The following is a 25185-nucleotide window of genomic DNA, read 5'->3' on the forward strand; positions in this document are numbered from 1 at the left end:
TGTTTGATACTGGATATTTTTTGGTATAAATAAATAGGGAAAAAGATTATGGTCACAAAGTTTTTGGCTTGGACACCCAGGTGGATGGAGGGGCCATGAACTGAGCTGAGGATCTCAATTCTGGGCATGAGAAATCTGAGGCACCTGTTACATACCCGTGTGGGATGTTGACTCTAACATTGGCCACGTGATTTTGGAGGTCAGAGGAGAGCCCAAGTCGGAGACAAATGAGTAGAAGTCATTAGTGATCCAGTAGCGTTGGAAAACGGAAGATTCTGAAGTAGAGAGCAGAGTTTCCAGAGATGCCCTTGACTGGCGGGCAGAGAGGTCATGTGTACGTTTGAACCTGAGAGGGAATCCCTAACAGTTAACTTTGAACCGCGTGAAGGAAGACGGCATATATGGAGGGGCTGGGGGTAGAAGGTTGTATGGCTTTGCTTTGGGATGCTTCTGTTTTCTCAGTGAGATGAAAAGCCAGGGATTGAGCAGAGAGTGAGCCCGGGGTCAGGGAGAATGGCAGATCTGAAGAGTGAGTCATGAACTAGTTGGAAAGGCGGGTTGACCAGGGGATGGTGTACGATCACCAGGCAGCCTGAGGGGAAGGGGGAGTCACAGTCAGCCACAGGGGTGCAGGAGTGGAGGAGTGGGGCATTGGTCTGCGATTGGCATGGAGAACATGACTGTAAGAATGAAGGAGTCAGGGGCGCCTGGGCGGCTCAGCTGGTTACGTGTCCAACTCTTGGTTTTGGCTCAGGTTGTGATCTCAGGGTCATGAGATCGAGCCCTGCGTTGGGCTCCATGCTCAGCGTGGAGTCTGCTTATCCCTCCCCCTCTGCTCCTCCCTGTGCTCTCTCTCTCTCTCTCTTTCATATATAAATAGATAAATAAGATCTTTAAAAAAAAGAATGAAGAAGTCGGCTTGCAGGATTGTACCAATTATCAACAAAGAGTATTCATATTCTTCTGGTTCGTTAATACTTTGTCTTCAATTGTATCTTTTCTGATAATGACCTTTTCTTGTTCTCACTTTTGCTTTTTATTTTAATGCATTTGACCACCTTTTAATCTGCAGCCATTTTGTGTCACTTGCTTTATAAGCTATGCCTCCTACAAACAGCACGAAACAGGCGTGATTCACATTCTCTCACCTTATTTTGTGTGTATCCTTGCTGTTTGCATTTCCTGTTTCATACCATCTGGCTCAAGTTTTCATGATTCTCCCCATTGGTTTGAAAATCCCAGTATTCATCCTCTGATGGTTTCACAACATACTTGATGCTTTATGTCTTAAATTATGGTGAGAATAAAGATATCTCAGGTAGCACAATACTTCCCAAAGTAAGGCGAACATTTAATGGTACCGCATTTCTTCTTCCTGTCTGTTTCTCTCTAAAGATATTGCTTAATTTTGTTAAAATTTTACTACTACATTTTTACAATCTCTTCTTCCTCTTTTTTTTTTTTTTTTTTTAAAGCAGGCTCCGTGCCCAGCATGGAGCCCAACACAGGGCCTCAACTCACGACCCTGAGATCATGACCTGAGCCAAAATCAAGAGTCCAACACTTAACTGACTAAGCCATCCAGGCCCCCCATTTACTAATAAATTTTTGAATAAGATGATTATTGTTATTTTTAAAAACACTTCTTATTGTACTTGACATGCACTGTTATGTTAATTTCAGGTATACAACGAACCCGATGCGGGACTCGATCCAGGACCCCGGGATCATGACCTGAGCCGAAGGCAGACGCTTAACGACTGAGCCACCCAGGCACCCCTAAATTTTTATATTCTGATAACCACTTTATCCCCTCCTAATTATGTAAGTTAAATGTAAATTTTAAAATTAACTCTGCAGTTCCCTATTCACGATTGAACAAGAATGCTTTTCTCCCATCCTTGAGCCACATCTTGGTCCCCTAGGGCAGCGCACGCAAACTCTACTGTGCACAGAGAGCTCTTGGGGGTCTTGTGAAAACCAGAAACTGATCCCATGAGTCTAGCATGGCTTAGAGATGACACATTTCTAACAAGCTCCGGGGTGCTTTTTAAGAAAGATATTTTGGTCAACATCATGAAAATGGGTCACATGAGAAAGAAACTGGATTCAGTGAGAACACTTAGGATTTTTAAAAGTTCACACATTTATTTATTCAACAAATAATGACCAAAAAAAATGGCTACATGCCTAGCATTCTTCTAGATATTTGTGACACAGCTGTGATTAGAACAGACAGATTTCCTGCCTTCTTGGAGCTCAAAGGAGAAAATGTCTTGGAATTAAGCAGTAAAAGAAGGCGGAGAGGATTAGAGGCTTTAGTATGTTATTTAGGAGGTAAAATTTGTAAGAATTATTTATATCTCTTTGGTCTTTTATTAATTTTTTTAACCAATTTTGCCTACTTTTTGGAATTAACATTTTATTAATTTCTATGATCACTTTATAGGAAGTTGAAAGTAACTAACTGTAACATTTAATTAGATATTTCAGGTTTTTTAAGAAAAAAATGGAAGTTTGATTTTTATTGAATAGAACTCTTTGATATTTAAGTGATGTAGTATTTTTGCATTCTGTGTTTGCATTTTATTTTAAGTTTAGGAAATCTGTGTCGTAAACTTTTTGGTTGACACGACAGCAGGCAAACTTTCCGTATGAATCTTTTGAAACATATTTAGCGCTTGATGTATAAAGTATCAGTTGTCATCCTTTGGACTCCATTCCTTTGTTCAACTATCTGGATACTAAGCAATTAGCAGACTTTTAATTATTATTTCTTTCTCTCCATCTGTCAGTTGAACAGGCTGAGAGACAATTTCCCTTCAATCAGCTGATATGTGAAGTACACAAGAGATCAACATAATCAGTGATCACGCGAACGTACCTAGCGCCCCGGGACCGCATCTGTATCACATCTGTTAATTAATACACTTTGTTCAGAGGAGAGAAACTCTTGGTTATTAATTATATGGTGTCTTCTTAAGCAATCACCTATCCAATTTTTGAATTAACTTAGCCTGTCTAAAACATGTACTCTTCAGCATTTTAAATTAATGCAGACGCTGAAAGTATTAATGGAATTGTCTGTGTTTTATATGGGGTGTTTTTTTTTTCTTAGTAAACGGCTAAAGAATGAACAAGTCTACATTCTTTGAGTTTGGGCGCGGACTCGGTAATCACCACTGTCACCACCAGAGCAGGATGAAGATGCTCTGACCCTGAGGAGGTGAGGCAGGCATGCATCACGCATGAGCTCGGGAGGCGCTGGAGACCAAAAGCGTGAGGTGCACAGGATGCATGTAACATGGAACACGGACACATCCTTAGCAGGACCCACCAGATGTGAAAGGAGGGGACAGCCAGCAAGTGCCATCATGGGAAAGTGCGTAAGGTAGCCCAGATGGGGTAGAATTGTAAGCGTTTCAGCATGTAATAGAGACAGAGGTTACACGTATTGACTACATATTCTAAATATTGTCATGATGGAAAGACTTAAATCTGCTTGAGACATCGCTATGATTATAGCTGATTATAGGAGATCCAGGTGAAGCCAAAGCTAATCGGATCACATTTAAAAGGCAAGACGGCTTCCCTGGAGTCTAAGCCACAAGCTGTAATTAATCTCAGCCTAACATTTATGGATTTCTCGCAAGTTCTCCACTGGTTTCGTTTGCTGATGTGTCTTGGTTGTGCATGTTAGTTGTGTTCACAACTAAATACACAAATGTGCAAAACTGTCGACATTTCATTACTAGTTTAACGATGACCGAACATGGGTTATGCTCTGTGTGCATACAGCTAAGTATGTAGTTGAATTAGTCACTTCAGGTGTCCTTAATGTGAACATCTTTGATGACGTCATTATTTATTATTCCAGGTGAATTTTTAAAATCAGTTCGCTATTACTTAAGCTTTTCCTCTGGATTTTTTCCCCGCCATTTCATTAAAATCTATAAATTGGCTTGGGAAAGTTGCTTGTTGCCTTCATTCGGGAAAAGGCTTTTTTTCTCTCCAGTGATTCAAATCATCATTCATGTCCACCTGTAAATTTTTATAGTGTTCTCTTACAGTTCATGTACCTTTCTCATGGTTTATTCTGAAGGATTTTAGGTTTTAGTTGCTAGTATGAATGAGATCTCAGATAATCTAGCTGGTTATTTTGCATTCATCACCCTGGTTTCAAGTTTTACATATTTATCATCTTGCTATTCTGTTGTACTTTTTTAAACTAGATGTGGTGTTGATTGCAGCATTTATTGGATCCCAGTTAAAAAAATTAGTATGTGTGTATTAAGACAGAATCAAGTATGATTAGGGGGCGCCTGGGTGGCTCAGTTCATTAAGCGTCTGCCTTCGGCTCGGGTCATGATCCCAGGGTCCTGGGATTGAGTCCCACATTAGGATCCCTGCTCTGCGGGGAGCCTGCTTCTCCCTCTCCCTTTGCCTGCCATTCCCCCTGCTTGTGCTCTCTCTCTCTCTGTCAAATAAATAAATAAAATCTTTAAAAATAAAAAAAGTATGATTAGAAAACTCTGAAGTTTCTGTCGGGAACTTACACCCTCTGGGACTGCCTGAGGTGAATCCCACTCAAGGAAGGGCAAAAATGTACACAGCTGGTTGGTTAATTCTGGCCTCTCAACAAATACTATGAGATTCTGTTTCTGACAGTCTGGGTGACAGAGGTTAATTAAGCATGGCCTTTGATGACTAAAAAGTTTTTGCAGTTGACTTTATAGAAAGTTTATCATTAAAAAATGTTTAACATCATTTTGGTTTTTTAAAATTTATCTCCATTGTTTTTAAAAATCTTAGTTGAAATGTTTTATTTATCACCTTTAATCTGAAAATTCAGAAGTTTCTGGGCACAGAAGATTAACTGTCTGTTATAAAAAATAGAACACCTAGTCTATATCTTCACCACCTACATAAATTACATAAGAAAAAAAAGTCAGTTTTGAATGTCAAATCTTCATAGCTGCAGATTAAGCAGAATTACAATAACAGAAGTGACCAGAAATAAGAGAAAGTAAAGTTAGTTTCAAACGCAACTACGTATACAAATATATATTTAAATATAAAATATTATATATATGTGTGATTGTGATTCCAATGTACGATATCAAGGCAAAAACTTAAACACCCAAATTGTCAACATCAAATTTATTTTTTTGTGAAATACAAGCCAGTGGCATATTTTACTCTAGGACTCCTAGGGAAGGCTAATTAAGACAAACCACCAGTTTTCAGAATGTGTATTTTCAGCATCACCATACACAGGCATGTAAACCCGCACACACATACACAAACACTCTATTTACCATCTCCTTTGTACCCACCCAGAGTGAGCAGCTTGGGGGTGATGTTGTATAGGAGCTCTGGATTTCATTTCATCCACAAGTTTCATGTTCTCAGACAAAATCCAGGAAGCTTCCATAATGTCCGTGCTCCTCCGTGTCAGTGTTTTGTGCCTGTCCTGCGTCTTGCCCTTCCATGGTGCTCCTGGTCGTGGTAGAATGCAGTGGTCATTTACCGCAACCACATGGTCCACTTTCTCAGTTTCTCAGTGCTGGAAATGGTGTTTGATTTCCTGAAGTCTATTACATGTGAAAAGACTAGTGTGAGCTGGGCATGATAACTCCATTGGGAGCCTCTCTAATGGGAGCATTTGGTTTACGAATGGGCATGGAACCAACCTTGGCCATGGAGTGTGAGCTGGAGGCTTTCTTTCATGGTGGGATGTGGCTGTCAGAGGTGCAACATCCGATGCGCTCCCAGCCTGGACAAAACAGAGCCAAGGAACCCTGAGGACCACAGCGGGATGCAGACATAACCCTTCTGGGCTCCTTGCGGCAAGAGACAGAATGAATGTCTTTATCGCATAAGCCTGATTGAATTAAGATCTGTTGTTGCTTTTGTTGTTAACAACAGTCAAACGTGTCCTAATAAATTCGGTAAAATTTAATTGGGTAGGTTGATTGTGTTACTTTTACTGAGATCGGTTGATCTATTAACACCCTGCTGCATACACACACATTTAGGTTGTTACATGAAACACTACTCTTCATGTACCTGCTCAGGACCGTGCTTCTCCAAATGGAGAATGAAACCTTTTGATGGTTCCATTAGCATGTACCCAACTCTAGGGATAGTTAACAATTACCATTGCGACTTGCTCCTGTAATTGCCAATGTCACAGTGTCTTTGCACTTCTCATCTTGGGTCTAACCAGAAATGTCCAATGTAAATATAAGGAGACCATGTAGTAATCTTAAATTTTCTAGTAGCCTTGTTAAAAAAAAAAAAAAAAAGGAACAGGTACTATATGTTGGCTAGCTGAACATAATAATAAAAAAAGGGGAAAAAAGGAACAGGTAAATTTTTTCTTTTTTTTCTTTTTTTTTTTTTTAAAGATTTTATTTGACAGAGAGAGACAGCGAGAGAGGGAACACAAGCAGGGGGAGTGGGAGAGGGAGAAGCAGGTTTCCCGTGGAGCAGGGAGCCTGATGCGGAACTCGATCCCAGGACCCCAGGATCATGACCTGAGCCGAAGGCAGACGTCCAACGACTGAGCCACCCAGGCGCCCCAAGGAACAGGTAAATTTAACTTTAATATTTTATTTAACTCAATATACATAAGATATTTTCATTTTATTAAGTAATCAATATAAAAAGTGTTAATTACTTTACATTCTTTTTTCACCCTGAGACATTGAAATATGGTGTCCATTTAACTCTACAGAGAATCTCAATTTGGACTGTGCACATTGCAAGTGCTCAGTAACCATCTGCCACATTGGTAGTGTCCAGTTTTTACCATATGGGAGAACACAGGTCAAAACCCTCCTACTTACGATACCTACGTAATGTAAGAAACACCACTAGGGTATCTCTGAGCGTAAAGGGAAGATTTGTGGTAATGTCAACTATGCTCCTTGGTTGTTCAAACAGGGCACACCATTCTCAATTCCAAGGGATGGTGGTAAGGCTCCCTTTCCTTACACTGAAGAAGCTGAATAACTCATACTTAAAAAAAATTGGAACAAAATGACCCATTGGAAAGAACCAATTGCACCGTGAAACAGCTATTAACTAAGCGATTAACTTAAGTGTAGATGTATTTAGAACCACATACACAGATGCATCAGCTGACTATTCTTCGGTGTACTGACTACTATCCTCTTATTAGTAATGGTGGAGCTCCAAGTCGGGAGTCCCCGAGTGCTCTATCTTTATTACGGGTTGGACAAAGAATAAATATAGCCCTCAGAAGCATTGGTTTCCCTCTTATGTTTTATTTTTTAAAAGCGTACACTGACGTTTAAATATATTGTTTGTGTGTTTAAGTTCGAGCCAGCAATGAAATATTATTAATCAAAGTTTCTAGCTTTTCTTGCAAAGAGACAGGCAGCTTTGGTCCCCCTTGGACCCACATCCAAAGGGGCCCACTAGGGGTGCCTTGGTGGCTCAGTTGGTTGAGCATCTGCCCTGGTTTAGGTCGTGACCCCAGGGATCGAGTTCCACATGGGGCTCCCCACTTGGCAGGAAGCCTGCTTTTCCCTCTGCCTGCCACTCCCCCCTGCTTGTGCTCTCTCTGTCAAATAAGTAAATAAAATCTTAACAAGGGGGGGGGCGGCGCTGGATGGACCTGTAGCTCTGGCATCTGACACAGAACTCACTCCTTGAAACATGCAGCTTCTTCTTTCATGAATTTCAGCTTTCTGCCCAGTTCCCGAAGGCAAAGAGAACCTGCTTTGCATTTCTTGGTTTCTCTTTAAAATAGAACAAATACTTGTCTATGCTCGTTCATTTTTCATTCCTCTTCGCAAAGACCCGAGTAATATTGCAGTTCCAAAAGTCATGGATGGATATCCTTCAGTGTGGACAAGCTTATGCAAACGCCTTCTTTATATAAGTGGTTTTCCCACATCTTGTGGGGGGAAGAGGGTAGTGAGAGACCTCCCTTGTTCTCCCTTGTTCAAGAATGAGCATTGTGATTTCTGTGTTGAATTTGATTCAGAAAGCTCATTTGTTACTATTTGCAAAGCAGTATGCAGCTGGGAAAGCATGCTCAACTGTGTCATCTCGTTCTTGTTTTATAAATAACTTGATGAATTATGTACTACACTGTCAAGCTCAAGCTGCCTGAGAAATGTCAGAAACGGGGTAAATGGGTGAAAGTGTGCATTTGCGGGGACCAGGGTGTCTGATGTTGAGTCCTGGTTTTATCTGCAACACCATGCATGACTGGGTTTCTATGCTCACCATAAAGTGCTTCCATGGGCTGTGACAAGAGTTAGAGAAACAAAAGTTTCTCACTGTCTCCCATGGGTATGGTTTAAGCACTCTTGTGCAGCTTAGAGAGAGTTGGGGGAAGACTGGAGGATAGAGGACAAATAGGGCAAATATCCCCAAAGCAGGTGACAGACCCCAGTGTTTCCAGGTTAGTGTAAATGAGTTCTTAAGCAAAAGGTAAGAGTTTGCTTTGGAAAGGATAATTTCTGAAAAAGCCTTGATGTGCAGAAGGAACCTAATAGTTGCTATGTATTAATTGCAATGCATTCACAAATGCACATCTGTTCTATTGCTGAATGAGTTTTGAAGTTTTGTGCCATCCTCAGAGGGCCCCACGACGTCAGAATCAATACCAAGAGTTTATAGATGAGAACACGGAAGCTCTGTGTGGTTAGTGCATTCACTGTCACCCACCGAGTAAGTAAGTGCCTGAGTGACAACTGATCCCCAGGGTTCTCTGGGAATAATGTAGCTACTCTTTCTCCTCTGCCATGGCTGTGAGAGAGGATGGGGGGCAGTTCTTTGCTTGGAGCAACTTTTCTATGTCTCCGGGTTTCTTCTTTATTATTGCAATGCACTCTGCTTTCCCTTCATGAGACTTCTCTGATTAAGGACACCTAAATCATAAGATCAGAATCTGTCAAGCATCCACAGATTGATTTTCTTGCTACTAGAGCAGAAAAATATATTTTCCATTTCTCTTTTAGATTTTGCAGTGGAGCCGTGCAGGTGATAAATTATTGACACATTCAGACCATCAGCGATGACTTTGGGATGCACAGACTCTGGTGTGTTGTGTGTGATCTTCCAAAAATGCAAATTAAAAGCCTATTTGCTTTATCTTTTACCTCTGGAGCTTTATCATCCAATGTCATTACAACTCTCTGACAGAAAAATCACAGGAAGAGTAAGAAAATAAAACGTAAGATTTGGAAATTTTTGTAACCTCTATTCAACATACACTCTGTGTAGAAAATATGGACAGGACATGCACATGTTTGGATCATTACCTTCACAAAAATTAGCCAACCAACCGAGCTACCCACATGCCCTGAGGCACTATTTTCAAGAAAGTGTCCAGTGGAACATCAAAGCTCATGGAAGAAACTGATCCTTTCTTCTCCTGATGTTTCTATGTCAGTCTTTAGTTTAAGACAGTTCTCGAACATTTATGTCCCATTCTTTCTGGACCACATGTTCTTCTCTTATGGGAACATTTAAATGGCTCTCCAACCAGAAACAAAGATGGCCCCATGAGCCTGGTCTGGGGAAAAAAGACAGAGCACTGAATGATTCTAATGGCTTGTGTTAGTAATTTTGAGAGTTTCTTATACAGTAGAAATGGAATGGATATTTCTCCATGTGACAGTGCTGGGGACAAACTGAAAAGTCCTTGGTGGGGGTGTGGGGAGGTCCCTGTTGTCATTTATTTACTCCTCAGCTAGTACCTTGCTCTGTTTCCAAACACAGGGGTTAATGGCATGAACTCTAAGGAAAGACAAAACTTGGGATCAAATCCTGGATATGCTCTTTGCCAGTGTGCATACTTTGGACAGAAGCCTCATATGAACCTCAGTTTGTTCACTGGAGGTGGTAATCACACCGACCTAATCAGGGTTGTGTAAGGATGGAATGAACTTAATGCTTGCAAAGCTCAGAGTCTGGCTCATCATAAGTGTGAACTACTTACAAAACCCTGGGCCTCTGGCACCAGAGCCTAGGAAAGTAGCCTCAACAAGAGATTAAGTGAGAACATTGTTTAAAGAAAGATTTTGCAGGTCAAGTGTGGGGAGAAAATGAAATCTCGCCTTGAGAAGCAGTAACAGTAGGCTGATCAGAGAAGAGTGCCCAACTGTATGCCTTTAGGCAGAAACTGTTATTACCTTGTAACCAATGGGCTCTATCTATTCTGTGTGGCTGCACAGGGGTGAGGTCAAGACTGCAGACTTTGTGGCTAGACAGGTAAGGATACAAGTTCCAGATCCCCAACTTAATAACCAAAAGGCTATGCTTCTTCAGGTTTAGGGAAAATAATTGAAACTCTTTGATAGGAGTCCTGTGAAGATTCCTTAAGATATTGAATAGAAGGTGCTTAGCACAATTATCTAGTATGTAGTTGGCCCTTACTAGTGGTCAACACCATGCCTGCAGCAATTACTGTGGCTCCCCAAAACCACAGCTTCATAAACCATAGCTTTATCTTCCAGCCATCCTTATACACTCCACTGATCCATCCATCCATCCATCCATCCATCCATCCATCCATCCATCTTTTCATTATTACACCTTTTATCCTTCTTTCTTTTCTCATCCTCCTACCTACCCATCCATCTATCCATCCATCCTTCTTATCATCATTCCACCCTCCATCTTTCTTTCCTTCCATACTTTATCCCTCTGTCGTCCTCCATCCTTCCATCCTCCCATCCTGCTATCATCCATCCATCCATTCACTCATCCATCCATCTATCCATAATCTTATCATGATTCCACCCTCCATCCTTCCATCTCTTTATCCTTTAATCCCCCTAACCTGCTATCCATCCATCCATTTTATCATCATTATATCCTTCATCCTCTATCCTTCTATCCTCCATCCTCCCATCCTGCTATCTCTCCATTCATCCATCCACCCATCTATTATCATTCTATCCTCCATCTTTCTGTCCTCCATCCTTCCACCTATGTCTCCTCAGGCTCCTTGACTGGCCTCAAGCAAGGGAGTCACACTTAGAACTTGGAGCCACAGATGTCTTCAAGGTGACTTAAGAGACCCTGAGAAGGCTAAGTGCCTGGAGAAAGCAAGGAGAGAGCACCAGGTCTGACAGATCATCTTTAATCAGAGAAGCTTCTAATTTGAAAGAAGAGAGAAATGGCAACCCACAGAGTGGGAGAAGATATTTGCAAATGACATAACAGATAAAGGGGTGGTATCCAAGATCTATAAAGGTCTTATCAAACTCAACACCTAAAAAACAAATAATCCAGTCAAGAAATGGGCAGAAGACATGAACAGACACTTCTCCAGAAAAGACATACAATGGCGAACAGACACATGAAAAAATGTTCAACATCACTAGCCATCAGGGAAATGCAAATCAAAACCACAGTGAGATACTACCTTATACCAGTTAGAATGGCAAAAATTAACAAGACAGGGAACAACAAATGTTGGCGAGGATGTGGAGAAAGGGGAACCCTCTTACACTGTTGGTGGGAATGCGAGCTGGTACAGCCACTCTGGAAACAGTGTGGAGGTTCCTCAAGACATTGAAAATAGAGCTACCCTATGACCCAGCAATTGCACTACTAGGTATTTATCCCAAAGATACAGATGTAATGAAAAGAAGGGGCACCTGCACCCCAATGCTTATAGCAGCAATGTCCACAGTAGCCAAACTGTGGAAGGAGTCGAGATACCCTTCAACACATGAATGGATAAAGAAGATGTGGTTCATATATACAATGGAATATTAGCCATCAGAAAGGATGAATACCCACGATTTGCATCAACATGGATGGAACTGGAGGGGATTATGCTGAGTGAAATAAGTCAAGCAGAGAAAGACAATTATCATATGGTTTCACTCATATGTGGAACATAAGGAATAGCTCGGAGGACCACAGGAGAAGAGAGGGAAAACTAAATGGGAAGAAATCAGAAAGGGAGAGACTCTGGACTCTGGGAAACAAACTGAGGGTTACAGAAGGTAGGGGGATGGGGTAGCCGGGTGTTGGGTATTGAGGAGGGCATGTGTTGTGATGAGCACTGGTTGTTATTCACAACTAATGAATCGTTCAACACTACATCAAAAACTGGTGATGTACTATATGTTGGCAAACTGAACATAATAAAAATAAATAAATAAATGAAAAAAAGTAAGAGAGAAATGGTTTGACAATCTAGGTAACTAGGTTATCCCTAAGCATTCTCTGTATGCTCAGTGAGGGGAGAGGGGGTGGCATGGTGGCCATGGGGTGTGATTTGCTGTGGTCCTCACCATACCTGTTGTAAATATTTCAACAACTTGTCCAGGATTGGAACTTTTCCTTAGGAGGCAGAAATACATTCTTTCAGGTCTAACAAAATTCTAAGGCAAACTTTCCTCTTTAGTGTTGGCATTATGGATTAACTCAGAGTTACAACATGAAAATTAGTGACATGAAGCAAAATGGTAATTTACTCCATTGAATGGATTGATTAGCTCAATGAGAAATCTGTTAGCTGTGTTGTGGGAGCTATACTTTGCTCATTGTGGTAAACTCATTGTGTTTACTCATTAGGATCACTCATCATGAGGATGACAGTCAGTTTCAAAAGTTTCAAATATGCATTAAGCTTTATTTGCATGTTATTTTTCATGGAACTTCTACATTTTAAAAAATATTTTATTTTTTAGAGAGGGAAGGGAGAGGGGAAGAGGGAGAGGGAGAGAAAGAATCTTAAGCAGACTCCACACCCAGCGCAAAGCCCGACTTGGGGTTTGATCTCACAACCCTGAGATCATGACTTGAGCCGAAATCCAGATTTGGACACTTAACCAACTAAGCCATCCAGGTTCCCCTAATATTTTATTTTTAGAGCAGTTTTAGAGTCACAGGAAAATTGAGGAGAAGATATTCTTATATACTCCTTGTTCCCCACACATGCACAGCCTCCCCCACTGTGAGCATCCCTCTTAAGACTGGTACATTTGTTATGATTGTTGAACGTACACTGACACATCATGACCACCCATAGTCCATAATTTGTCCCAGAGTTCAATCTTTGTGTTGTACAGTCTATGAGTTTGGGCAAAGGTGTAATGACATGTATCCATCATTACAATATCATAGAGTATTTTCACTGCCTTAAAAATCCTCTGTGCTCTGCCTATTTACTTCTCCCCACCCCACCCCTGGCAACCACTGATCTTTTACTGTCTCTATAGTTTTGCCTTTTCCAGAATGTCATAGAGTTGAAATCATACAGTATGTAGCCTTTTCAAATTGGCTTCTTTTACTTAGTAATATGTGCTTAAGTTTCCTTCATATCTCTTCATGGCTTGATCATTTTTTCTCTCTTTTTAGCACTAAATGACATTCCACTGTTTGGATGTACCAGTTTATTTACTCAACCACCTATTGGAGAACATTTTAGTTGCTTCCAAGTTTTGACAGTTATGAATAAAGCTTCCATAAGTATTCATTCTTGTAGACAAGTTTTCAACTCCTTTGGGCCAATACCGAGGAATTTGGATGATGGATTCTGTGATAAGAGTATTTTCAGTTTTGTAAGCAACCACTAAACTGTCTTCCAGAGTGGCTGCGCCATTTTGCATTCCCACCAGCAATGAGTGAGCATTTCTGTGGCTCCACATCCTCAGCAGCACTGGGTGTCATCAGTGTTCTGGACTTCGACCATTCTAGCAGAGGTGTCGTGTTATCTCATTGTGGTTTTAATTTGCATCTCCCTCATGAAAATTGATGTCAGACATCTTTCCATATCTGTTATACCGCCTTTCGTGAGGTTTCTGTTAATGTCTTTGGCCCATTTTTTAAATCCTCCTGTTCATTTTCTTGTTGTTCAGTTGTAAGCGTTCTTTGTGTATAGTGGATAACATTCCTTTATAACATGTGTCTTTCACAAATATTTTCTCCTAATCTGTGGGCTCTCTTCTAATTTTCTTGATTTTGTCTTTCCCAGAGGTTTTTTTTTTTATTATTTTTATTTTAATAGAGCCCAGCTTATAAACTCTTTCTTTCATGGGTTGTAACTTTGATGTTGTAGATGAAGAGCTACTGCTCTACCAAGACTCTCTAGATTTCTGTGATGTTATCTTCTGGGAATTTTTGACTTTTGTGTTTTACACGTGGGTCTGTGATCCACTTTGAAATACTTTTTGTGAAGGTTGTAAGATCTGTACCTAGATTCGTTTATTTGCACGTGGGCATTCAGTTGTTCCGGTACCATTTGCTGAAGAGACCATCTTTGCTCCATGGTGTTGCCTTTGCCTCTTTTTCAAAGACCGGTTGACTATATTCCTGGGGTGGGGGCATCTATTTCTGAGCTGTCTATTCTGTGCCACTGATCTCTTTCTCCATTCATTCCCCAATACCACGCTGTCTTGATTATTGTAACTTTATAGTAAGTCTTGAAGTCAATGTCAGTCCTCCCACTTTGCTTTTCTTCTTCTGTGCTGGCTATTGTGGGCCTTTTTGCCTGCATATAAACTTTAGAATCAGTTTGTCAATATCCATAAAATAACTTGCTGGGATTTTCACTGGGATCAGTGTTTTCAGTTTTTTACATGCTAGGATTTTAGTTATTTTTATTGTATGGTGTATTATTATTTCTTTTGCTTTATTTTATAGTTTTAAAAATACTTCTTATTTTACAAGCGCTCTTCCCCCTTGGCTCTCAAAATGACCTTTTTGTACAGACATGTCTCTCACAGGAGAAATTAGGACTCAGGGACTTGTGTGACTTTCTATGGCCAACACATAGCAGAGCCTTGACTGTGACCTTAGTAGTTAGAAAGACTTGAGTATTATCCATATGCAAAAGAGCAGAGTGACAGGACTGAGGAGGGAGGACAAGCAGGGCATCTACTACAGGTCAAGGAAGACAGAGCTTTACTGACTCTGCAGACGCATTGCCTTTAAGACATGTCTGCGAGTCTGTATGTCTCAGAGTGCTAACCCACGGTGATGGTTAACTTTACATGTCAATTTGACTAGGCCACAGGATGCCCAGACATTGGAGAGACATGATTCTGGGTGTATCTATAGGGACGTTTCTGGATGAGGTTAACATTTGAATCTGTAGACTGAGTAAAGCAAATGCCTGCTCCAATGTGGTGGACCTCATCTAATCAGTTGAGGGCCTGAATAGAATAAAAGGTGGAGTCTCTGCCTGATAGGGTTTGATCTGGGGCATCTTGCCTTTGCCTCCGACTTGGAATGGAACTCTACCATCGCCTCTGTTGGGTCTCCAGCTTGCTGACTACAGAAGTGGGACTTCTCAGCCTCTGCAACCCCATGAGCCAATCCAGTTCCTCATGGTAATTCATTCATGTGCATAAATTATTCATTTTGTTTTACTGTAGAAACCAGAATTGTACATCTTCTCTGGTACTTTCTACTACAGCCCTTATCTGTCTTCTCAACACTGTTGGGCCTTAGAACACACCTCATACCAATAATGATTAAAATGGGCATGATTTTTTTTCTTTCCATCATATTTTTTAAAGACATGTTCACATCTAATACTTTTAAAACCCCCTATAACAAAACATTGGTTATTGCCTTTACTTCCTGATAGGGAAAATCATGGGTAAAGGAAATGGAGGAAGTACCCTAGGCCAGGTCCAGAGATGGTGTGTGGCCGAGCAGGACCCGAGTGCCCTGATTCCAGACCAGGCTCTTTGACACACATCCCCTATAATTTGTGGTCAATGAAAATATGATCAGCAGGACGGCAGCAGTGATGAGGCTGCCGGATCTTTTCCTTACCAAATGCCACAATGTTTCTGATCTTAAAAGAACATCCCAAATTTAATCGTTTGAAATTTCCTATTAAAGAGCATCCTGGTAGAGATGTATTGCATTAGAATAAACTGCATTTTAATATGTGCCTTTTTATCCCCCCCCGGCTTTCTACCCATTGCTCACCATTTATTCATGATATGTTGGCAAAGGACTACATTTGGGTAATTTATATTTTCATACGGAGGCTGGATATTGCCTTTAACAAATTAAACATGACAGTAATGTATGCAGGCAACCACTTTGTGAATGCACTGTGAGACAGGAGTACCTATTTGTTATTTTTTTTCTTCCTGGATTTCTGTATTAGACTCGTTCTGTATCAGAATTGTTTTAGAACAGGAAGCACAAAGTACATTTCATATCATGTACAACAGTCTCCCTTTATCGGCAGGGGATACCCTGAGATACCCCAGGGATGCCTGAGGCCATGAATAGTACCAAACCCTGTATGTACTATGATTTTTCCTACACATACATGCTTAAGATAAACCTTAATTTATGAATTAGGCACAGTAAGAGATTAACAAGAATAACTAATAATAAAATAGAACAATTCTAACAATATGCTGTAAAGAGGTTATGTGGTCTCTGTCTCAAAATAGCTTATGGTACTGCACCCACTCTTCTTGTGATGACATGTGGTGATTATAGGGTCATCATGTGTTGCAGGGAGGTGAGTGATGTAGGCATTTTGACGTAGGGCTAGGCTACTAGTGACCTTCGGACGATAAGTCAGAAGGAGGATCATCTGTTCCCAGACTGTGGCTGACCATGGGTGACTAAGACCACAGAAAGAGGAATCACAGAGAAGGGGGGGATGACTGCATTCTTTTTTCTTTTCCCTTGCATGCACAAAATTTGGCTGGAGATTATATGCATGCATACACATGCAGATACACACACAGATACACACACGCGCAAACGCACACTTCAAGGAACTATGCGGAAGCGAGCCACAGACACAAACAGGAAGTTACCTTGCTGCTGGGGCTCCTGTCTGCTTTCTCTGTTCACATCTGTCGGCCTCCCCCGCAGGGAGAACCATGATCACACATCTTATCTTCATTATGCCCCTGCTTTCCTTTGTTCTCCTTCCCCCACCAGCAATATGTGCATCTCTAAGCAATAGATTGTTTGGTTGTAGCAGGCTTTGGGCTTCAGCCAGAGGAATCATACTGCACTCATTATTGTGAAAACTGGTCTTTTTTCTCAACCTGTTTTGAAGATGCTTTTCCACATGTGTCATACACACAATTTGTCCCAGAAACTCACAGTTTACAAATTGATTAGTAGTGGAATCGCCCACACGCGACTAAATGGACAATCCATATTTCCAGGAAAATGACCAAAGGCTATAAAAGCCCCAGTTATACTTGGCTGGATAACAGCCTTTGACAGAGTGCTGAGGGCACAGGGGACTTTGATTTATGGAAACTTGGCCGAGTTTAAACCCTCTGTACCTCTGCTTCTGCTCTTGAGGTCACACATCACCTGCCTATGCTGTAGGTGGCCACACCCCACTCCACACCGTGTGAATGGCAGTTAGACACTCACCGACGTTCTTGTGTTAGGGTTCTCTGGAGGCATGGGACCCAGAGAGACAGAGGGAATACACATGTACCTCATAAAGAGATTTATGATAAGGAATTGGCTCGTGTGATTATGGAGGCTGGTAGGTCTAAGTGTGTGGTTTGGCCAGCAGGCTCAAGACCCAGGACAGCCGATGATGCAGATAAAGTGTGTGGTCATCTGCTGGCAGAATTCTCTCTTTCTCGAGAGAGCACAGTCTTTTTGTTTTATCCAGACTTTCAACGGATTGGTGAGGCCCACCCACGTGATGGAGGGTGATCTGCTTGTTCAAAGTTCACCGATTCCAATGTTCATCTCATCCAACCATGGGCTCCAAGTTGACACAAGAAATGAACCACCAAGATGCGCAGTAGCAGAACTTCATATTTTTTTTTTAATTGAGATAGAGTTGATGCACAGTGTTCTGTTAGTTTCAGGAGCACGACACAGGGATTGGACAGCTCTACATTCTGCTGCTCTCATCATAAGCATAGCTCCCATCCATCACCAACCAATGCTCTTACAATACCACTGACTACATTCCCTGTGCTGGACCTTTCATCCCCATGACTAATTCGTTCCATAACTGGAAGCCCGTATCTACTACTCCCCTTTACCCATTTTGCTCATTCCCCCATCCCCTTCCCTCTGGCACCCATCAATTTCTTCTCTGTATTTATGGGTCTGTTTCTGCTTTTTATTTGTTTCTTCATTTTTTTGTTTTTTAGATTCCACATGTAACTGAAATGGTATTTGTCTTTGTCTGTCTGACTTATTTCATTTAGTAGAATATCCTCTAGGTCCATCCATGGTGTCGTAAATAGCAAGATTTCATTCTTTCTTATGGCTGAGTAATATTCCAGTGTGTGTGTGTGTGTGTGTGTGTGTACCACATCTTTATTCATTCATCTATTAATGGACACTTGAATTGCTTCTATATCTTGGCTATTGTAAATAATGCTGCAATAAACGTAGGGGTGCATATATCCTTTCAAATTCGTGTTCTTGTTTTCTTTGGGTAAATACCCAGTAGTGGAATTACTGGATCATAGGGTGATTCTATTTTTAGTTTTCTGAGGAACCTCCACACTGTTTCCCACCGTGGCTGCACCACTTTGCATTCCCACCAACAGTGCATGAGGGTTCCCCTTTCTCTGCATCCTCGCCAACACCTGTTGTTTCTTGTGTTGTTGATTTTAGCCGTTCTGACAGGTTTGAGGTGGTATCGCATTGTGGTTTTGGTTTGCATTTCCCTGATGATGAGTGATGTGGAGCATCTTTTCATGTGTCTGCTGGCCATCTGTATGTCTTTTTTGGAAAAATGTCTATTCAGGTCTTCTGCCCATTTTTTTAACCGAGTTATTTGTGTTTGGTGTTGAGTTGCAGAAATTTGTATGTGTGTACATATGTATGTATTTATTTATTTGATAATACATCTTTACTCAGGCAGTGGTAAACAAAATGGCCTGACCAACTATGATTGAAAAAGGAGTTCAATTGTAAGAATTGAAATAAAAAAAAATTTAACACAGAAATTTGAATTTTTTAAATGTTTACCTGAAATTTTCTTTTTCTGCTGATCTACTGCTCTACGAGTGGAGTTCACAAGTCTGCCTTCCCTATACCCTCTGCATTCTCTTATTGATATTTGAAAAGCTCTCAATGCATGCTGTGCACCTCTTTGGCTAGACGAAATGATTTCCAGGCCAGACGAAGAGTCTTACTCACTTGTGCATCCCAGGGCCTCACACGGTGTGTGGCACAAAACACACGTGTGGTCAGCATTTGCTGAATGCAAGCCAACACAGCGTTGAAACAGTGCACAATGCATTCCAATATTAGTGTATAGAGCGCCTGAATAAAAAATAGCCCTCTTTAATAGAGCATTTTGGGAAAAGGGGGCTGTTTTCTTTGCTTTTCCATTCTCTCATTAAGATCTAGATGCTGAGTGTCTAGAATGATCTGCCCCATTCATGACCTATGAGTAACACGCGCAGACTGGAGGAGTCCTCTAACATGCATATTTATAAAAAGGGAAAAAAATAGTTGAAAACGTCCAATAGCATTTTGTACACTTGACCTGTCGTGCACATAGGCAGGCCTCCAGACACTGCACATGCTCTAAAACAGCTTCCAGAACACGTCCAGCCCCTTTTATGGAGTTAGGGCGACCGTGGTGGCAGAGAGGGGTTCAGTCCTCATCTGGTTCCTCTTCTGGGTTCCGCTGATCCCCCCTCAGTGAGGACCAAACTCACAGCTCTGGGACGCCCACTTCTGTCTTACAGAGCAGGGACGTCAGGAAAGGCTGGTTCACCGCGCAAAGCTCACAAGTGCCAGGGCCACAGTTCAAACTCATGCCTGTCCCCTGGGCTTGCTTTCCCCTCTTCAACTCCACCCTGGAGGCGCTTGAGAACTGGAAGCCCTGTGTTCTAGAAGACGCACTTCATCACCTCACTCTGGGACACTGTCCTGGTGTACGTGCTCCTCATCGGGCCCCAAGGGCAGGAGAGCTAGGCAGCGATGACCAAACTTGTTAGCAGGGCTTTCCTGACACCTTGCCTTCTTAGTCCTTCTGACCTCCACCCCTGCCCTTTACCAACCACACCCCAAACCTCCTTTGTTCACGGAGAGAGCCGATACTTAGGGCTGGATTGAGCAGACCTCGGTCACTGTCCCTCCTAAATACCCATGGCAGTCACCATCCTACGCCATGACTCCTCAGGGCAAGTGCCTAAACACTCAGCTTGAATGCCGGCTGGGAACCCCACACTGCCCTGGGAGCAGCCCTCAGCCAGCCGTTTGCCGCCGCCCCCCTCCACCCTTTTCAGTCCAGGTCCAGTCAGGAGCCTGAAAGCACACTGTGATTCAAACAGTTGACATTTAATTATTAAAACATGACCAAAGGGTAACTGTAAGATACCAGGAAACTCTGGAAGGGTAGAAGGAGAGCACCCAAAGTGGACAGACTCCACAGAGGACCCCACCCCAAGACTGGGTTGCCAAGATCCTTGGACAAGTTACTGTTGCGCCTGCGGGATGGCAGCCCTCACTGGTTTCCTGGGGGCAGAGTTGATCTGCAGTCACCAAGAAAGCAGGAAGCACCTGGGGGACAGGCAGGTGTGTGCATGTGCAGAGGGCATGGGACACCTTAGCAGGCAGGAGGTCTGGAGCATAGTGTCTATGTGGATGGGTCATGGGTGGATAACTACCTGGCTGGGCTGGAGCTACAAGATTGCAGAGCACTGGTGGATGTCCTCACACCCATGCCACCGAGCAACCACATAGACCTGGATAGAGGAGATGAGCCCCCTCCTCCTGCAGAGCCCTCTGTTGAGGACCCATAGGTCCTGTGCTGTTCAATGCAAAGAAAAGAGGCTCAAAGGAACTTTGTCCACAATTGCAGTGTGGATATTGAGTGAATTTGGACCTGAGATGTAACGTATCCACCATTGGCTGGGATGACTCTCAGGGATGTTTGATAGTGAGTGTTCTCGAACAGAGTGCCCCACAACACTGAACTTCAGTTGTTCACAGCCCAAGCTTGCATTGGTTATGGGCTTTTATTGTCTCATGTCCCCATTCCCTTATATTTGTTTCCTGGGGCTACTTACACACACATTTTTGTGTCTTCATGTGCTTCTGGGGAAACATCTTTGGAAGACAAATCAAGTAGGCAGTTCAAGGATGAGGAATGTTTTGCAGGTTTTTACTATGACCAGTGTGTATTTTTACTGTGACAAGTATAAAGCAAAGTAAAAGAGAGCCACTTTGGGATTGAGGAACTGGTAACTGTACTATAGCAGAAAATTATATAAGCTTCAATTAGGTCATTTGCAACATGCAAATCTAACTCAAAGGGCTGTTGAGAAGATTAAATGAAATTATGAATGGAAAAAGAGATTAGCATGAACACAATCAAACCTTTACCTGTGATCAAACTCCCACTGGACCAAGCCAATAGGCACGTCTTCATCTGTAAAAAGAAAGAACGAAGTCACCAAAGTTTGTGACTAAAACGAACAGTCTCGGTGTAATAGGTTTGGAACAGGCAGTACTGTCAGCAGAAAGTAAGAGAAAACCAACTCAAACTAGTTTAAACAAAACAGAACCTACGGGCTCACAATACTGAAAAGTCCAGAGGTAGTGGCTTCAGGCACACATAGGTCAAGGTGCTTAGAAATGTGTTCACTGCGTATTTCTTCTCTCCTTCGTGTTGGCTTCCTTTTAAGCTCAGGCTCTTCCTCCATGGGGCCCCAGCAGTTTTAGGATTGCACTGTCATAGCTACAGTCCTAATGGAAGGTGTGAGCTTCTGCCTTGGTGAATACAACAAACACCCACAGAGTGTGTCACTGGTGTGTTAGCTAAGTTGTATGATGCAATCATGGTGGAATAAGTCAATGTGGTCAGGGATACAAGTGTTCTTCATGGTCAAGCCAGGCTCACAGGTCCCCCGGGCCCCCAGCAGGACACTTTCCTGGAAAGTAGAGACAAAAATCATTCCTTAGAGAAAATCCTCAGTGTTGTTGCTAGAAAAAGAGAATACCTACTGGGAAAACCAAGGATACGTGCTCAGGGTTACTGGTAAGGGCACTTTTGTAAAATGGGGTGATCATGGTGAATAGCATGGAACACTGCATACCCATTTGCTAACCTGGAAATACTAATTCCAGGTGGCATTCCTGCCTCCTTGCTATACCATATGAAATTTTTTCCTGTCTTTGGTTTTGTTTGAATAGAAAGCTCAATGGTGTTCCTATTATTTCCTATTATTTCTTCCTGAGCTGTATCTTTGGGGTGTGTGTGTGTGTGTGTGTGTGTGTATGTGTGTGTTGTAGGTTTTGTTATCTATGAATTTCAGGCAATCTATTTTTTAAGACTGTCAACATTCCAAAAAGCCTTGGAAGATTCTTGGAGACTTTGACAAGACAGGTTGTCCAGTTTTTCAGTAGTCTTAGAGTGTTTCAAACAAACAGCACCTCATTCTATTTAAAAAGAGGAAAAAAAATGGCCATTGATCATATATAATGTGGAAAATGCAATATCCTAAAACTCAACAGTAAAGCAGCAAATGGCTCTAATAAAAATGGGCAAAATATTTGAGCTAACACCTCACAAAGTAAGATGTACAAAGAGCCAATAAGCACATAAAAATGGCCACCATTATGAATTATCAGCAAAATACAAATTTTTTTTCAGCAAAATACAAATTAAAACTCAACGAGATTTCATTACATAGCTCCTAGAACAGCTAATGTTAAATATATTTCTCCAAAGAAGACATCCAATGGCCAGTGTATATGAAAAAAAATGTTTAGTGTCAGTCATCATTAGGGAAATGCAAATCAAAAACCACCATGAGATGTCATCTCACACAGCCATACCAGCATGGCTAGTATCAAAGATTGAAAAGTAAGTGTGGGTGAGGGGGAGAAATGGGAGCCTTTGAACACTGTTGAATGTACACAATGGTGCAGACAATGTGGAAAACAGGGTGAAGGTTCCTTAAAAAATTAAACATAGAACTACCTTAAGATCCAGCAGTCCCACTTCTGGGTATTTCTCCAAAAGGATTGAAATCAGGGTCTTGAGGAGGTGAACACTTGCATGTTCGTGCAGCATTCTTCACAAGAGCCAAGATCTGGAAACAATCTAAACATTGACCTACAGATGAATGGAAGAAGAAGATGTGTATCCTGTATGCAATGGAGTACTATCAGGTCTAACACGGAAGAACAGAAGGACATTCTGCAACATGTGACAGTATGAATGAACGTCAAAGACATTAGTGGAAGTGAAATTAGCTAGTCCTAGAAGAACAAATATGAGGAATTAAAAACGGTGAAGTTCATAGAATGAAAGAGTGGAATGATGATTGTCAAGGCAGAGGGGGAGGAGAAATTGGGGAGTTACTAATCAAGAGGCATAAAGTTTCAGCAAAATAAGGTGAAAAGCTCCAGAGATCTGCTGTACAACATTGTACATACAGTCGACAATAATGTACACGGACATTTAAGGGGGCAAATCTCATGGCAAGTGTTTTTCCCACAAAATATAAAATAAAATAAAATAAAATAAAATAAAATAAAATAAAATAAAATAAAAAGGTGAAAATATCATACTTTTTATTTTAGCTGTTTCCCTTAGCTATCCTTGCATGGACAAGGAGTCACTGGAAATCTCATAAATGTTGGTAGTGGCATAAATGTGGTGAAGCCACTTAAAAGTTCTGGCAGATTCTTCTAAATTTATACCTAGATTAGGACTCAGCAATTCTGTTCGGTGTGTATAAGAAATAAAACATTGGGGACACCTGGGTGGCTCAGTCAGTTAAGTGTTTGCCTTTGGCTCAGGTCATCATCTGAAGGTCCTGGGATCCAGCCCTGGATCAGGCTCCCTGTTCAGTGGGGAGTCTGCTTCTCCCTCAACCTGTTGCTCCCCACTGCTTGTGCTCTCTCTCTCTCTCACAAATAAATAAAATCTTTAAAAAAAGAAATGAAAGCATCTGTCCACACAGACTTGTCCAAAATGTCCATAGATGGTGTCCTGGGAGAGGGCGGTATTCTTCACTCTGATCGAGATAGGAGCTCTATGGTAAGTACATTTCGTCAAACTAGCTGATAATATACTTCAGTGTTTGCATGCCACTGTTACTAAATTTACCTCAAAGAAATTTCATAACTAATAAACAAACACTGAAGTCTAGCTAATGATATGCATGTTGAAGTTTTCAGGGGCAAAGTATACTAATGAGTGAGTTACACTGACATTCGTTTAAAATGAGTTAGAATATTGGATGAGGGGGTGAATGGATGGGTAGCTATCATATTAAAGCAAAAAATTATAGAATCTAGGTGCTGAGTGTCTCAGTGTTCATTGTCTGTCTCAATTTTTTTTGTATGTTTGAAGATTTTCATGACAAAATGCTTGAAAAAATAATCAGTTTATACTGAATACTGTCTCCACCCCAGAACAGGTAAAAGAGAGATAAATTCACAGGTGATGGTTTGTTTTGATTACAGTTATTTCCATAGATGCCAGGTGATAATAACTGAATAGAAATATTTTTTCCAAATCTTATTTAAATGTTTTTATTGTTACGAGGCATTTCTCACTTCTTCAATTGTTATTTTTTCCTGAACATCAAACATCTACTACAATTTAAAAGTTTTTCCTTGTATTTTGAAGTACTTTTAGACTCAAAGAAAAAATGTCCAACATCTTACAGTGTGCAGGAAATTAGCTTCCCCTAATGTTAATATTTTACTGCAGTACAATAATAAAAACCAGGACATTGACATTATAACATTATTGTTAACTAACTGTAGATCTTATTTAGATTTCTCCAGCTTTTAAATTCCATTATTTTCCTCCAATTTGGTATATAGTTCCATGAATTTAACCACATGTATTGATACGTGTTAACTATTAACACAATCAGGCCACAGAACAGGTCCATCACCCCTAAAAATATCCCCTATGCCTCCCACCATTAATGTTAGTGGGAGTGTAAAAGCAGCTCGGCCAACCTCTGCTTACCTCCAAACCCTGGTGACCACTAACCAGTTTGCCATGACTGGTTAATTTTGTCATTTTGAGAATCGTATACCCACAGTGTTCTTCATATCTGTTCAATTTTGTGTGTGAATTAACAGCTCATTGTTTTTCATTTTATTTTGTAAAAATTATGAAGGGCACCCCAACTAAAATTGGAGTTGGGAAGGCCTGTGGGAAGAGCCTCACCACCCACTCCTCATGGATCATCCCAAACAAGAAGAGAGGCACCTTGCATCTCC

The sequence above is a fragment of the Mirounga leonina genome, unplaced genomic scaffold (assembly GCF_011800145.1).
Source record: "Mirounga leonina isolate KUSES-001 unplaced genomic scaffold, KU_Mleo_1.0 Mir_199, whole genome shotgun sequence".
NCBI classification, from domain to species: domain Eukaryota; kingdom Metazoa; phylum Chordata; class Mammalia; order Carnivora; family Phocidae; genus Mirounga; species Mirounga leonina.